At 38.6% G+C, this 14,979-nt stretch overlaps 1 non-coding gene across 1 annotated transcript; it reads right to left on the reverse strand.

The window, feature by feature from the left end:
* Positions 1-204: 204 nt before the first annotated feature.
* On the reverse strand, positions 205-311 carry LOC145603260 (small nucleolar RNA R71). The gene has a single exon (XR_014104780.1). It is a non-coding gene; the product is annotated as a small nucleolar RNA R71 (small nucleolar RNA).
* Positions 312-14,979: the final 14,668 nt, after the last annotated feature.

Here is a 14,979-nt window from a genome sequence, read left to right on the forward strand (position 1 = left end):
GCTGATTTCTGTCAATATTGCAACACCATTAGGAAAGCTGGGGTCACACAAGACCAAATTAGGGAGATTCTTTTTCCTTTTTCTTTGTGTGGTAAAGCTAAATTATGGTATAATGGATTGAATTGAACTGCACTTGGTATTACTGACTGGGATACTCTTGTTTTGAATTTTTATAATAAATATTACCCTGCAGAGAGGACAGCTTTGTTAAGGAGTTTAATCCTAAATTTTTCCCAAGAAGCGGATGAATCTTTATATGAAGCTTGGGAAAGATTTAAGGATTTGTAGAGAGAATGTTCCCATCATAAACTAGAACAGTGGCAGATTATCCAAGCTTTCTACAATGGGATTGGATATAATTCAAGAATGATTTTGGACTCTGCAGCTAACGGAAGATTTATGAATTTGGATGTGAATATATCAAGCAATGTTGTCGAAGAGATGGCTATTCATAATTCCCAATATGGGAATCCCAGAGGATTTGCAGATAAGGGAAAACATCAAGTCGATTCTATATCCTTTTTGCAAGCACAATTGACTTCTATTAGCCAGAAACCCACCGGTGGAGATACTTTCCATGCTTGAGTATTATATGGACTCCTTGGAGTGCTAAGGGGAATTATTATGGAAGAATAAGAAAGCTAGAAATTAGGTTAAAGAGGCAGAAGAGAATGATTTTAGGTGTAAGGTAAGAGAGAATGCTATTTGGTGCTCCGAACTTCAGAAAGGGGGGACCTATATATAGGAAAAATGAGCAGAGGAAACACACGGAACCCTAAGAAGATAAAAACCCTAAAAAAAGGCTACCGCGACACGGTAGAAGGCAACGTGTCACGGGGAATCCCACCGTCAGACGGGGAAAAATCCCGCGACACGGTGGACTATAGTGTGACGCGGGAAATAATTAGGGTACGGCGAGATAAAACGCATGAAGGGTGTACGCGGAAAAGACACGAAATGCCTCGTGTCACAGCAGGGGCACCGTGTCACAGAGAATCCCACCGTCAGACGGGGCAAACTCCCGTGACACGGTGCTTTTGCACTGTGCACGGTGATTCCAGGTTTTTACTCGTTTTTAAAATCATCATAACTTTTGATCTGTAACTCGGAATAAGTCATATAATATATCATTGGAAATTTTATCAATTCTACTTTCCAACCCAATTAGAGTAAGGCCAAAATGATTTGTAAAATTTAAGATATGGTCGTTTTAATAGAAGGGTGTTGGTTTTGGGCCGAGTTTAGTGCTTTGCTCATATCTTTTTCGTTATAGCTCGGAATTGGGCTTATGATATGTGGTTGGAAAGCTTATTAAAATGCCTATACAACTAAATAATAATTAGATCAAAATTTTATAGCCATAAAATCAGTCAGCTCGGTTTTGTAATGTGGATATGGAAAGTGGAAAGTAAGTTATGGTTTAGGGAAATGAGCTAGGAAATGGATTGGTTTATGAAATGTACTGGGTAGAAACATGGATTTAAGCACCCCAAAAATTAAATACTCAACCCGACCAATAACGGTGGTGAAAGGTGTTCATCATTGGGTTTGGTTTTGGGGAGACATTTTTAGGTGTCTACAGAAGCCCCCACTTTGACTGAGTTTGTAGAAACGACAATTTCGAAAACGATAGTCAAAATAGTCGATTGGGACGGAGAATGATTTAAGACGTTCTGTGATCCTAAATCACTCTGTATATGCCGATACATGCAGAAGAATGTTAGTTCCACAGATAAAAGAGTAAAGGGATAGAATGCATATCTGAAACCAGTGTATCGGTGACAAATGAGTTTGGTAGCTTCCTATTCTTGAAGGAATCAATCGGATGATACTTTCCATGCTTAAGGAAAGTCGACAGATGATGTTGGCAGTTTTCTATGCTTGAAGAAACCCACCGGTTGAGATACTTTCCATGCTTGAGGAAAGTCGAGATATGACAATTTTCCATGCTTGAGGAAAAACTTGTCTGATGATGAAATTACAAGTCTCTGGGTATCAAGAACCTTGCGCCGTGAATCGTCTTCGCTTGGGAGATGATCACTAAAATGATGATGGTTCGATTGTCCCCGAACGTGGGTTGTAGTTGGTTCGCTTGTCCCTGAACGTGGGCTATAAAAGGTTCGCTTGTCCCCAAACGTGGGATGTAATTGGTTTGCTTGTCCCCGAACGTGGGCTGTAGATGATCCGCTTGACCCTGGACGTGGGCTGTAGTTGGTCCGCTTGTCCCCGGACGTGGGCTGTAAATGGTCCGCTTGTCCCCGGACGTGGGCTGTTAATGGTCCGCTTATCCCCGGACGTGGGCTGTAAATGGTGTGCTTGTCCCCGGACGTGGGCTGTAGATGAGACCTGCAAAATAAAAATTGCCAAGGGACTCGTCTAGAAGGGACTCGTATATACTATGATTGACTTGACTAATTGACTTGACCAATGACTTGAGCAATCATGACATGACATGTGTATGACTTGTGATTTTGTGTATATGTGTATTGAGTGAGTGTGTGCACAGATACAAGCAACCAAAAATGCAAAAGAAAAAAAAAACTTTGTCATTTTCGTCATGAGATGAGTTGAGGGTACCGAATTTCTCCCAAAAAAGAAAGACGTGAAAAAAAGGTTTATTTTCGAACTTCCCTCAAAAAAGAAATTTGAAAAAGATTTTTTTTTTAACTTCCCCAAAAGAAAAGATATGAAAAAGGGAAGAAGTTATGAACTTCCTCATTCAACAAGACGAAATGAATCGCATGCATGGATCGAATTGCTTTTCTTGAAGATAATGTATGCATGATACATGTTCTTAGGCCAGAAGGCTAAGGACAATTACATCATGTGACACGATAGATTAATTAGTTAAGCATCATATATGGTGTAAGGAAATGATCTCGAACGTCGCTTAGGTCTGGAAGCTAAGCACGTATATAGATGAAGTGATTATTGCATAATGAACGTTGCTTAGGTCAAGGAGCTAAGCACGATATGCTTTGTATGATTAAAAATCATTGACATATAAATGTTGCTCAACGCATTATGCGATGTGTGAAACAATGAACATTGCTCAGATCAGGAAGCTAGGCAAGTAAACAATGTTTCTTCTAAAGATGATGACATGAACAGTGTTGAAACAAGATTTCATGAAAAAGGGTTTTTAAAGGGAAAGATGATATGGCTATGTATGTGTGAGTGAAGTGTGTGAAAGTGATACTAAGGTTGGCTGCAAAGGTTGTGGTGATGGAAATAGATGTGAGAAGAGTCAAAGATGATGACTCTCGTTAGGTTGGGTAAGCTAAGTGATGTGAATTCAAGCCCCCAAGTCTAGCTCTAGATGATTAGGGATATTCTTTGACTCGATCAGGCATGGATATGAATATGAATGTGGCCTCACCTCAATGTGACGTATCCGTTAGGAATCAGGCTGAACATAGCTCTAACCGAACTTCGCAGAAGTGTATGTACACCTCAAAGAGGTCTTTCAAGGGTTGTAATGTGGTTAAGTTGAGGTTTAACGAAGAAAGGGATAAAAGGCTCAAGACCCGAGAGAAAACCCCGAGATGTGTGATTGTGTGTTTGAAAACTTTGAATTTGCAAGTTTTATTTTTCACATATTTTTTTGCTTTGAAATTCTTTTCTTTCTTTTTTTCATTCTTTTGAATCAATGTAGGCAATCTCAGATCATGCAGTTCATCACTCACTTATCATTCATGTTTCTTAGGGACAGCACCAAGCACTCGATGAGAGACGCAATTTAAGACGTGTTCATATCAAAGAAATTGGAACACTTGCCTTTAGACATTGTTTTTTATTTACTTTTTTTTTTAACTTACTTTCTTATTGTTACACAAATTGCACATCTTTCCATCCCTGGGTTAAGTGAATGTGGGTTGAATAAATAAGGTCAATCGTTAGATGAGACTCAAAGTGGTTGACGAAGAACTGGAATGAGTGTTTGAAAATGTTTTAAAGGAATGAATGGGTTGCAAAGGTGCCTCAAATCATTGGTGTACCTTGTGTTTAGTTCTGCAAAATTTTTTTAAAAAAGAAAATTGCTATGATCGAGATATAAAGGAATAATGCTCATTTTATTGATGGAAATGGTGAATAAGATAAAAAAATTATCAAACTATAGAAAAAGGAAATCTAAACAATAAACTTAGGAAGGGAAATCTATGCTAGACTTAAAAGGGGGAAAGGGAAAAAATCATGAAATCTTGCACGAAGAGCTCGCCGCGCGCCTTGTCTTCATTGCTGCTTGTCACTTTTTACCACCTAGAGGGACTGAAAGTTTGTTGGCATCAACAAGATGCTGAATAGCATCCTTCAAATTCCAACATTGTTCGGTAGAGTGACCCCTTCCTTGATGGAACTTGCAATGGGCGTTGGGGTTCCATTTGGCGCTCATTTCTTCAAGTTTAGGCTCTGCAAAAGCCCAATAGGTGTGATCAAGCCTTGTCCGTAAAGGCGATCAAAGGCCGCATCACAAGTCATTCCTAAAGGAGTGTAGGTTCTCCTTTTCATGGGCAATGGAGCATCAAGAGCTAATACTTCATTGAGATCAACTTGGCTTATATTGTTGGTAGTACTTTCCTGCTTAGAAGACGAAGAAGAAGGAAGGTCATTCTTCTTGTTTTTCCAAGTGTTGTTATTGTTACTACCCGCAGTCTTTATTAGCTCGTCCTCGATATTGATGCCAATGTCATATACAGCTTCAAAAGTGTTCAACGGAAGAAATTTGAGATGTTGCTTGTACTTGTCAGTCAGATTTTGGATGAAGAGGCGAATCATCTCTTTTTCTTTAGGAGGATCTACGAAGAGTGCAGCTGTTTTCCTCCACCTATTCAGATAAGAAGTGAAGCCTTCATTCTCTTTCTGTTTGAGAATTGAGAGTTCACGTTCAGAAGTTTTACTTTGAATGTTACACTTGTAACGGTTCATAAAACTGTCGGTGACATCTTGCCAAGTCGCAGTTTCTTGGCATCTAGGGAATAAAACCATTGTTGGCAAGCATGTTCTAAGGAGAGAGGGAACACCGTAGGGAAGAGTGTTACATCCAATCCCTTAAGAGCCATGGTTGCAGAAAAAGCCTTCAAATGAAACATAGGGTTATCGTAGGCTTAAACTTGGGAATGTCAGCAGTGGAAAACTTCTCAGGAAGCCTATCCCTTATGGTCAGAAAAGTGGCGGGTTGCTCTACATTGGTAAACTCTTCAGAGATCTTACTCATCTGTCCTCTGATCTTGTCTATTGCAGCTACAGTGGCATTGCTTTGATTATTTTGCTCTACCGTGAGAACCCTAGTAGTGAGTGCTTCCATCATTATAGACAACCTCTTGATGGCCTGGTTCATGTTCTCCATATCTTCCTTAGTAGCGGCCATTGGTTAATTGATAGTAAATGGGGGATGATGTACGCCTCTTAAGCCTAAGAGGTTGCTGCAATAATGACTCAAACTACCAACCTACCCCTACTCCTTGACCAAGTTTTGTGAAATGAAATAAAATCACTTAATTGTTTGACTCATTGCTCAAGATAGGAAAGGAAGGAAAAAAAGACATTTGAAAACAAGTGAGAAAACTCCACTCATTTTTTTATGACGAAAATGGGGGTGCATGAACCTAATGTACGATCATAAACAACATGGTACACGACTCAAGTCGGAACATAAAGAAAGTGTGTGGACTATTCTTGACTTGTGAGTGATTAAGTGATGTCATAAATCTCGTGGTATGATCGTATGGCTAGACATGTAAACGGTAACAAAAATGACTGATGCGAGGACCAAATTAACACGAAAGACTAAAAGAAAACTAACTAGACTTATTTGCTTGGTGTAGACACCCATTTGTGTCTCCCCAAAACCAAACCCAGTGATGAATACCTTGCACGTTGTGTTATTATCGAATTAGGTGAAAGTGATTCGAAAGTCAAGTGTTGCGGTTTAGTTTCTCTCTGTTTTTGAAAATGACCCTATTTTTTAAAACGTCCAATTCAGTTTATTTTGGTCCATAATAAGGGTCCAATAATGGTGTAGATGGATGGGGTTTGAAAAGACTTTTCCAACGATATATTATAAGCCCGATTCCGATGAATATTGAGGAAGTTATGGCAAAATACTAAACTGGGCCCAATATTAATTGTTATTCCTAAAATTATTAGGATTAATTATAGTTTTCTAGAAGTTTCTAGAAAGTTCCTTTTAATTCTAATATTGTTAGATTCAATAATTAATTATTTTTAAAAGATTTTTATTTGGAATAAAATATGGTTTTATTATCTTAAAAATATATTTTATCTTCTGTACGGATTCCGTAGATCAAGTTGATTAAAGATCGGATTCCGCGTGAAGAAAAAACGCGCTAATATAGGCTGTCGCCAAACGACAAGTCTGTCGCCACGCGACAGACTCTGTCGCCGCGCGACAGACATTGTCGCGTCGCGACAGAGTCAATTCCTGGCGACAGCGTGAAGTTTTATTCCTTATCAAATTCTATGTTTTTCCGGATTATTTTCATTATAAATAGCGTCCGAATCCCTGTTTTCGAAAATCATTCACAATCATCTACAAACAATATTCTCAATTCTCTTTCTTAATTCTCTCTATTCTCTCTTTAAGCAATATATTTTTCTTTCTCTATTTCTAAACTACCTTTTTACAAAAACACAATTCCGCATTCACAAGACTTAGAGTCTCTTAGCCAAGTTCGAAGTTGCCTTCTCCCTAGACGTGCAAGGTTGATATTTTCTGAGGGTTTGGTCCAAAACTAGTCAAAACTTTATTTAATTTGATTTTGATTTAATTCTTTAATTATTGTTTATTATTTTCATTGAACTTACTAACTTGTGTATTTTGTTATTAGAAAGAGGTACGAGGCTTCAAAGTATGTAATCTTATTACTCTCTTTCAATGTAGAAAGCATGCTTATTATTGTTTTATATTCCTAGTATCATGTTAGGATGCTTTTAACGCTTTCTAGTATCATGTTTAGGGTGCCTTTACTCTTTCTAATATCATGTTAGTACCATGTTAGGTTTAAAGCTTTGATCTTTGTTGTTTAGTGACATGCTAGGATTTGTTATTAATCTTGTTAGTATCATGCCTAGGATCTTGCTATTATATTTAAGCTTTATTATGCCTTATCATGCTATTATTATCGTTGTTATTGATTTATTATGTTGCTTGATATTATATTTATTATGTTGTTGCTTGATCACGCCTTTTATGCAGGTTTAAAGGGAATTTGTACTTGAAATCACGCTTAATAAGATAATTATTAATTTTGTTTAGGCTAATGTGATTTTAATTCAAGTGATCGCCAATAATAGTTTTATTTGTGCATTAATTTCAACCAACATAGATAAACAGGGTAGGTTTAATATAATGTTTGTATGTTATTCGAAAAGCGCACATGAATACGAGTAGAACAAAGTAGAGGCCTATTTTATAGGGCGGGTCCTTTCTTTTGTAGATTGGATTCGTACCTTCATCCCCGGACCCTGTTTGGTTCAAGACCTTATGGAGTAGTTGACGGTCCTTTGGATTGTCTTTTGGGTTTACAAGTTCCTAAAACTTGTTGGCGACTCTTTTTGCTCTTTGTCTTTCCCTTAGGAACGCCACCGTACTTTAGTGTATGATCACAGTGGGGTTCAAGTTTGGGGTTATCATAATGCTTGAAATATTCCCTACAGTTTTTGGCGACTCCACTGGGGAGGATTTCTATTTATATTCCTGAAATTTATTAAATTTTGGCAATTATTTAGAATGAGCGGATGAGACTTGAAAAATTCTAAGTATTTCATGTGCGTGATTTGATTAACATTATTGTCATATGCATTAAAAGGTCCTCATGGGAGTACCCCATGAGTCAATCCATAGGAATTTTACACGTAGGAAATTTGGGAAATATCTTTCATGACTAGAATCGAAAAGATGATGCGAAATCTGGAAAATTCGAAGAACACAGAAACTTGCCAAGGCATGTAGGAACTAGCGTCTAGAAAACAGGGCTTGTCGCCCGTAAAAGGTTTCTATCGCCTGGCGACAGAAGCTTTTTTGCGGCGACAGTCCCTGTAGTCTGGCGCCAAGTTCTTCCAATACCGAGCCAGGGGTCTGTCTTCTTGATTTGACCTTTTCTAGTGTTGTTGGCTCGATTTTGCTTATTGATTGAGTCATTTTCTCACTTTTCTGAACGCATATGTGTTCTACATATGGAAATAACCCTCTGGGGGTTCCTGCTTCACCTGCCCAATGGAATATCCCACGATCATGTGCAAAGTTCAGATTTGGGTACGTGTAATGTTTGTGAATCCACCAAACCATGGAGTCGAGTCCGATTTCATCTCGCACTCGCGGAATCCTGTCCATTCGCTCCAACCCTCCCGGTAGGCTTGTGTGCAATGCATATGGATTCTTAACCATGGACCTTTTTTACTTAACCCATATCCTCGAACTTTAGAGAACTAGAGCCATGGTTAGGTTGCAAACTCATCTTGTGACTATGTGAACTACTTGTGCACCCTTGCTTGTATTTATTATATGTGCCAACCGTTTGTTTGACTTGTGTCAAAACTAAATAAATTGACTAATGACTAAAAGGACTTTGTCTAATTATTTAATTTTGAATTAATTAAAGGCTAATAGTCTAATCAATTCGACTTAGTACGACTTTAAGCATGTCCATTTAGAGTAAAATTACTGGAAACAGTCCAGATTAATGTTCCAGCAATGGCACAGGAATTTGGACTGTGGTGCTGCAGTTTAGCGTCTGTCGCCTGGCGACAGTTTTGTCGTCAGGCGACAGGCTCTAAACCGTAGCGACAGTCCTGTTGTTTTAGCGACAGTCCAGTTCTTTTGCTCGAGTCATCACGACGAGTTTAATTACCAGTCTACTAATCGGATTAATCAGTTTGTTAATGGTTCAAACCATGTTTAAGTCTTTAATTGAGTTTAGGCACTTAAAGTCCCATGGTCATACACTAGTAGTCAAAGCATGTCACTCACATACACATAAAGCACACACATAACATGTTTGTCACATTATGACCATGTCTAGAGAGTCTTGAATGCGTGTTTTCCGTCATTTTTTTTAGGGGGGTAAGTCGGATATTAATCCTCCAATTTTTAAATTCCCTTAAAATATATACCCCATTTTTTCATTTTTTCTTTTAAGTCTTTTAAACATAAAGTCAAGTCAATTAGAGTCAAATATTAAAACAAATATGGTTTAAATTACAGCGCGTGGTCAAGAAAGGAAGGGCGCTTAATCAAAGACAACACTTTTCTTCAAGTTTTACTTTTCGACAAACCAGTCGGTAGGAAAAGGAAAGCTAAGAAGGCAATGGCTAGTCAAGAAGAACTTAATGAAGTCAAGGGACAGGTAGCCAACTTGGCTGAAATGCTGCAAAACCTATCGCTGCAAATAAGTAATCCTGAAAAACAAAAACAAATGGACCTAATCCAGGAAAGCTTGGGCAAATTGTCCAGCGACTTTAGATTTCAAGAGATTAGCTCCCAAGGGGTCTCGGTGGATAAATACCTTCTTCCACAAAAGTTCAATCCCAATGACATCCCTAAGTTCAAGGCCATGGATAACCCCTATTTTCATTTAAGAGCTTTTGAAACTGTAATGGGTATTAAGGGGATAGATAGAAAGGCATTTCATTCTGTATTTTCACTATCCTTAGAAGTTGTATGTCAACAGTGGTACTTTTCACTTGATAAAGAAAAGACTTCTAGTTGGGAATCTATTGTGAGCGCTTTCATTGAAAGATATAAATGCAATATACAAGTTGAAACCGATCATAGAGAATTAGAAATGCTGAAACAAAAAGAAAACGAGGGTTTTACCTCTTTCTTTAATAAATGGAGGGAAACCACTGCAAAAATGGTTGAAGTGCCTAGTGAAAAGGAATCCGTCAGGATGTTCATTAAAAACCTCCAAGAAAAATATTCTAAGCATCTCAAATATCAAAGCAACTTAAATACTTTCAAAGCGGTATATGACATTGGAATTAACATTGAAGATGACCTTGCTAAACAGAAAGCTGCTAATAACAACTCAAGTAGTGGCTGGAAAAATAAGAAGAACGACAATCCTTCTTCATCCAAATCTACCCACTCAAATAATGTTAGCACTTTTCCTCTTAATGAAGTATTGGCAATGAATAATAATCAAGGACAAAAGAAACCATTTAGGAAGAATTATACTCCTATTGGTATGAGTTATGACACCGCATTTGATCGTCTACATGCAAAAGGTCTTATAACTCCTATTGGACCATTTGGGGACCCACCTGTCGAAAGGAGAACGGCTAGCTGGAACCCAAATGAACATTGCAAATATCACCAAGGTAGGGGTCATCCCACAGAGAATTGTTGGAGATTAAAGGAAGCCATTCAAGATTTGATTGATAGTAACAAGCTCCCATTGCCTCCTGCAAGTAAGAAGCCAAGTATCAATACTGCACCGCTATCGGATTCTTTGGCTATTTCTGACGAAGAAAACCAAGAGGATCCATCTAGCCTCATAGAGCCTATCGAGACCATTGAAGAAGAAATTTTTGAAGATGCTCTCGAATTCCATGGCCAGGAACCTGCAACCAAGCAAGAAGTATTGGCATTAACATTAATACTTTCGGAATTGAAAGAATTAATCTCACAAACCTTCGAGGCCATAAAAGAGAAAAATGAGTTGCTTAAAAATAAACCTCCTCTTAAGCAAAAGAAACCATTTTCTCTCCAAGTAATCGACACTCCCAAAAAGAACACTAGGAAGTATACTCCAATTGGGACGTCATACACAAACATGTACAAAATACTCTTCGAGAATAGAAAAGTTCAACCTCTCGAACCAAGACCATTTGAATCACTGAAAAAGGACAGACAAATATTATTGTGCATATCATCAATCAGGAGGACATACAATAGAGCAATGCTTCAAGTTTAAGGACTTGGTTCAACGTTTGATTGATGAGAAAAAGTTAATTCGACTTCCACAAAATGCCATGATTAATGGAGTATGGGACAGTGATGATGAGGATGTTTACCTTAAAGACATTGAAGAAACTCCTCTATCAACAATATACCCAGTAAGTGACATTTGGGACGAGGAGGACTCACCCATAGATGTTCTCACTAGGTCCGGGAGAATACAACCTCCCACTCCAACACAACCCATACCTTCTATTCAGCAAATTCCCGTGCCTATTATAGAAGACAACGATGTTGTCAAACAGCTAAAAAAGACTAAAGTAGAAATGAATGTATGGAAACTTTTAGCCACATCTCGAGAACATAGAGTCGCAGTCATGGATGCACTGGCTAAGGTAGGCATAGATTCGGACACCACTCCTGAGGGACTTGCAAACTTCCTCACGAGCGATCTCCCAAGTCCAATTAATTTGGTCACTTTTTCGGATAAAGATTTACCACCGGAAGGTGACAAACACAATAAAGCTCTAAACCTCACAGTCATATGCAAAAGAATGAATGTCCCTATGACTCTTGTGGATAACGGTTCAGCAATTAATGTGTGCCCACTTAGAACCGCAAGAATGTTAGGAATAAGAGATGAGGATTTATCCCCGTCAACCCAAGGAATAAGAGCCTATGATAATTCACGTCGTCAAGCATTAGGGACGATCACTATGAATGTAACTGCAGGTGCAATTGAACATGCTACTACATTTCAAGTAGTAGATATCAAGGCATCTTTTAACTTGCTATTAGGACGCCCTTGGCTTCATGATTTAAAGGTCGTCCCTTCGTCTCTCCATCAACAAGTAAAGGCTATAGTTGGAGGCGTTCCAATAACCATTGATGCTTCATCTATGAGGATTAAAACAGTAGAAAATCCACTAATTAATGTGGAACACGACGAAAACGATGAAGATTTGTGGGGCTTTAGCGAAGAGGTCTCCTTAATAGAGGAAGATGAAAGGACCCCTCTTCATTATGACCTCCACTCAAACATGATAACAAATGCTATCCTAAGAAAACAAGGACACTTTCCTGGAATGACTCTAGGAAAGAAGAAAGAAGTAGCTAAACACATGGGTTACCTGGCCTCCCTAAATTGGATACTTTCGGACTTGGTTTTGAACCAACCCTCGAAGACCTTAAACGAGCCCAGGAAAAATCAAAAGCACGAAGAAATGCCCGTATACAAAAAAAGGAAATACCCATGGATCAATATCCTCTCACTTTAAACGGGCAATTTATAAGAGAAGGAGAGGATTACCCTTGTCACGAATTTCCCGAACCTTTTGTTGTGAATGGTATAAGGCAGCCTGGATTCGAAATCTTTTTGGATTGTTGTTTCCTAGACGAGATCCCAGCCCCAACATATAAGGAAAAAGCACCCCCTTGTTTCGACTTTAATGTCATGGGACTCCTCTTTGGAAGGGAAAAGAACGAATCAAGATATGCGGAAGATGATTCTTCACTTATCCAAGCAGTTCTCCAAAGCGAAAATTTCGATCCCTCCGAACTTATCACTCCAATAGAAGATCAAGAGCGTGGATGGCGCAAGACAGTGAAGATAGTTACTATAAAGAAGATTTCAATAACTACAGGGCAAGGACCAATATTCGAAGAGTCGTCCGAGTCAGAGTCTGAGTTAGAGTCTTCCCTCATCGAGTCTTCTAAGTCTTTAGTTGTAGCACCCTCACCTTCTTCTTCTACTCCTAGGATAGTTAACAATCAAGTCCCGACGGACACGTCTTTATTTGATGTAATGATTTCTGAGTTTAATAATATGTCTTTTTCCCCTTATTCCTCTTATTTTTCTTTATCTAAAGATGACGAGCATTGCTTAACTAATGATGAAAATGACAAAGAAATAATTAAAGCAATGGAAACACTTGAAAATAAGACACCAATAATTGAGGATACAGAAACAGTTGATATCTCAAAATATCCAACCATTAAAAGAGAAGTTAAAATCGGACTGACACTAAACAAAGAAGAAAGAACCGATTTAATCAATCTACTTAAAGAATTTATCGATGTATTTGCTTGGTCATACGAAGATATGCCAGGCATTAATAGAGAAATAGCTCAACACACTATACCATTAATTCCAGGAATGAAACCTGTAAAACAAAAGTTACGTCGAATGAAACCCGACGTGGCCCTTAAAATAAAAGAAGAAGTACAAAAACAAATAACTGCAGGTTTTATCCGGGTATCCAAATACCCCGAATGGGTCGCCAATGTTGTCCCGGTTCCGAAAAAAGATGGTAGAGTTCGAATGTGTGTCGACTATCGAGATTTAAATAAGGCAAGTCCAAAGGACGACTTCCCTTTGCCACACATCGATATTTTGGTAGATAACACAGCAAACCATGCACTTCTCTCATTTATGGATGGATACGCAGGATACAATCAAATCCTCATGGCCGAAGAAGATATGGAGAAAACAACATTTATAACACCTTGGGGTACTTATTGCTATACGGTAATGCCATTCGGGTTAAAAAACGCGGGTGCTACTTACCAACGAGCAGCAACTGCCCTACTCCATGATATGATGCATAAAGAAGTGGAGGTCTATGTGGATGACATGATTGTAAAATCAAAAGACCGCCAAGGACATCCAACAGCCTTAAAGAAATTCTTTGAAAGATTAAGAAAATACAACCTGAGGTTAAATCCCTCTAAATGTGCTTTTGGAGTTACCTCAGGGAAACTCTTGGGTTATGTCATAAGCTCTAGAGGAATAGAGATAGATCCCACCAAAATTAAAGCAATCATGTCCATGCCACCGCCCAAAACCGAAAAGCAAATTCGAGGATTTATTGGCCGGTTGCAATACATAAGTAGGTTCATATCCAAGTTAACCACGATATGCGAACCAATATTCAAAAAGCTTAAGAAAAATGTACCAATCATATGGGACGATGAGTGTCAAAAAGCCTTTGAGAAGATCAAAGCCTATCTTGCGAATCCTCCCGTATTAGCCCCAGCACTCCCCGGAATACCCTTAAGACTATACTTAACCGTCACAAAGGAAACAATAGGAGCTATGCTCGCACAAGAGGTAGAAAGCAAAGAAAATGCTATTTACTACTTAAGTAAAAAAATGCTCGAATATGAAACACGCTACACACCATTGGAAAAGCTGTGCCTCGCGTTGGTGTGGGCCACAACTAAATTGAGACATTACATGCTCATGCATACCGTTTACGTAGTCTCACGAATGGATCCCCTAAAATACCTATTCGAAAGATCTACACTTAATGGACGAATCTCAAGATGGATAGTAAATTTGGCCCAATTTGACATAAGGTTTATGCCTCAAAAAGCAATTAAAGGATCAGTGGTCTCGGATTTTCTAGCAGATTTCCCAATAGAAGATTCAACACCCTTAGAAGAGAATGAATTCCCGGACGAAAATTTAATGATGACAGAGGATGATACATGGACTCTATATTTTGATGGAGCCTCAAACCAAAAGGGGTGCGGCGTAGGAGTCTTATTAGTATCACCTAAGGAAGAACATGTCCCTATATCCATCAAATTAGATTTCGACGTCACCAACAACGCAGCTGAATATGAAGCATGCGTGGTAGGCCTTGAAACCGCTTTAGCCCTAGGTGTAAAGAAACTCCGGATATTCGGAGATTCATCCCTAATTATTAATCAAATCTCCAAAAGATGGAAGGTTAGGAGTGAAAGTTTAGCTCCTTACCAAACATATCTGGAAACTCTCACCGATCAATTGGAAAAAGTGGAATACACTTACCTACCTAGAGAGGAAAACCAATTCGCCGACGCCTTGGCGAGGCTAGCCTCCATGGTTAGAATACCTAAAGAAATTGAGCAAATGCCTTTAACCATAGAAAAAAAGGCATAAACCAGCATACATTCAGGCCATAGAAGACGACGAAGTAATTCAAGAAGAAGAACCAGAGGAGGAACCATGGTTCGTAGATATATTGAATTATGTCACCAAAGGAGAATATCCTCCTCATGCTGACAAAAGAGCGAAA

This window comes from Chenopodium album, chromosome 21 (genome assembly GCF_948465745.1).
Source record: "Chenopodium album chromosome 21, dcCheAlbu1.1, whole genome shotgun sequence".
NCBI classification, from domain to species: Eukaryota; Viridiplantae; Streptophyta; class Magnoliopsida; order Caryophyllales; family Amaranthaceae; genus Chenopodium; species Chenopodium album.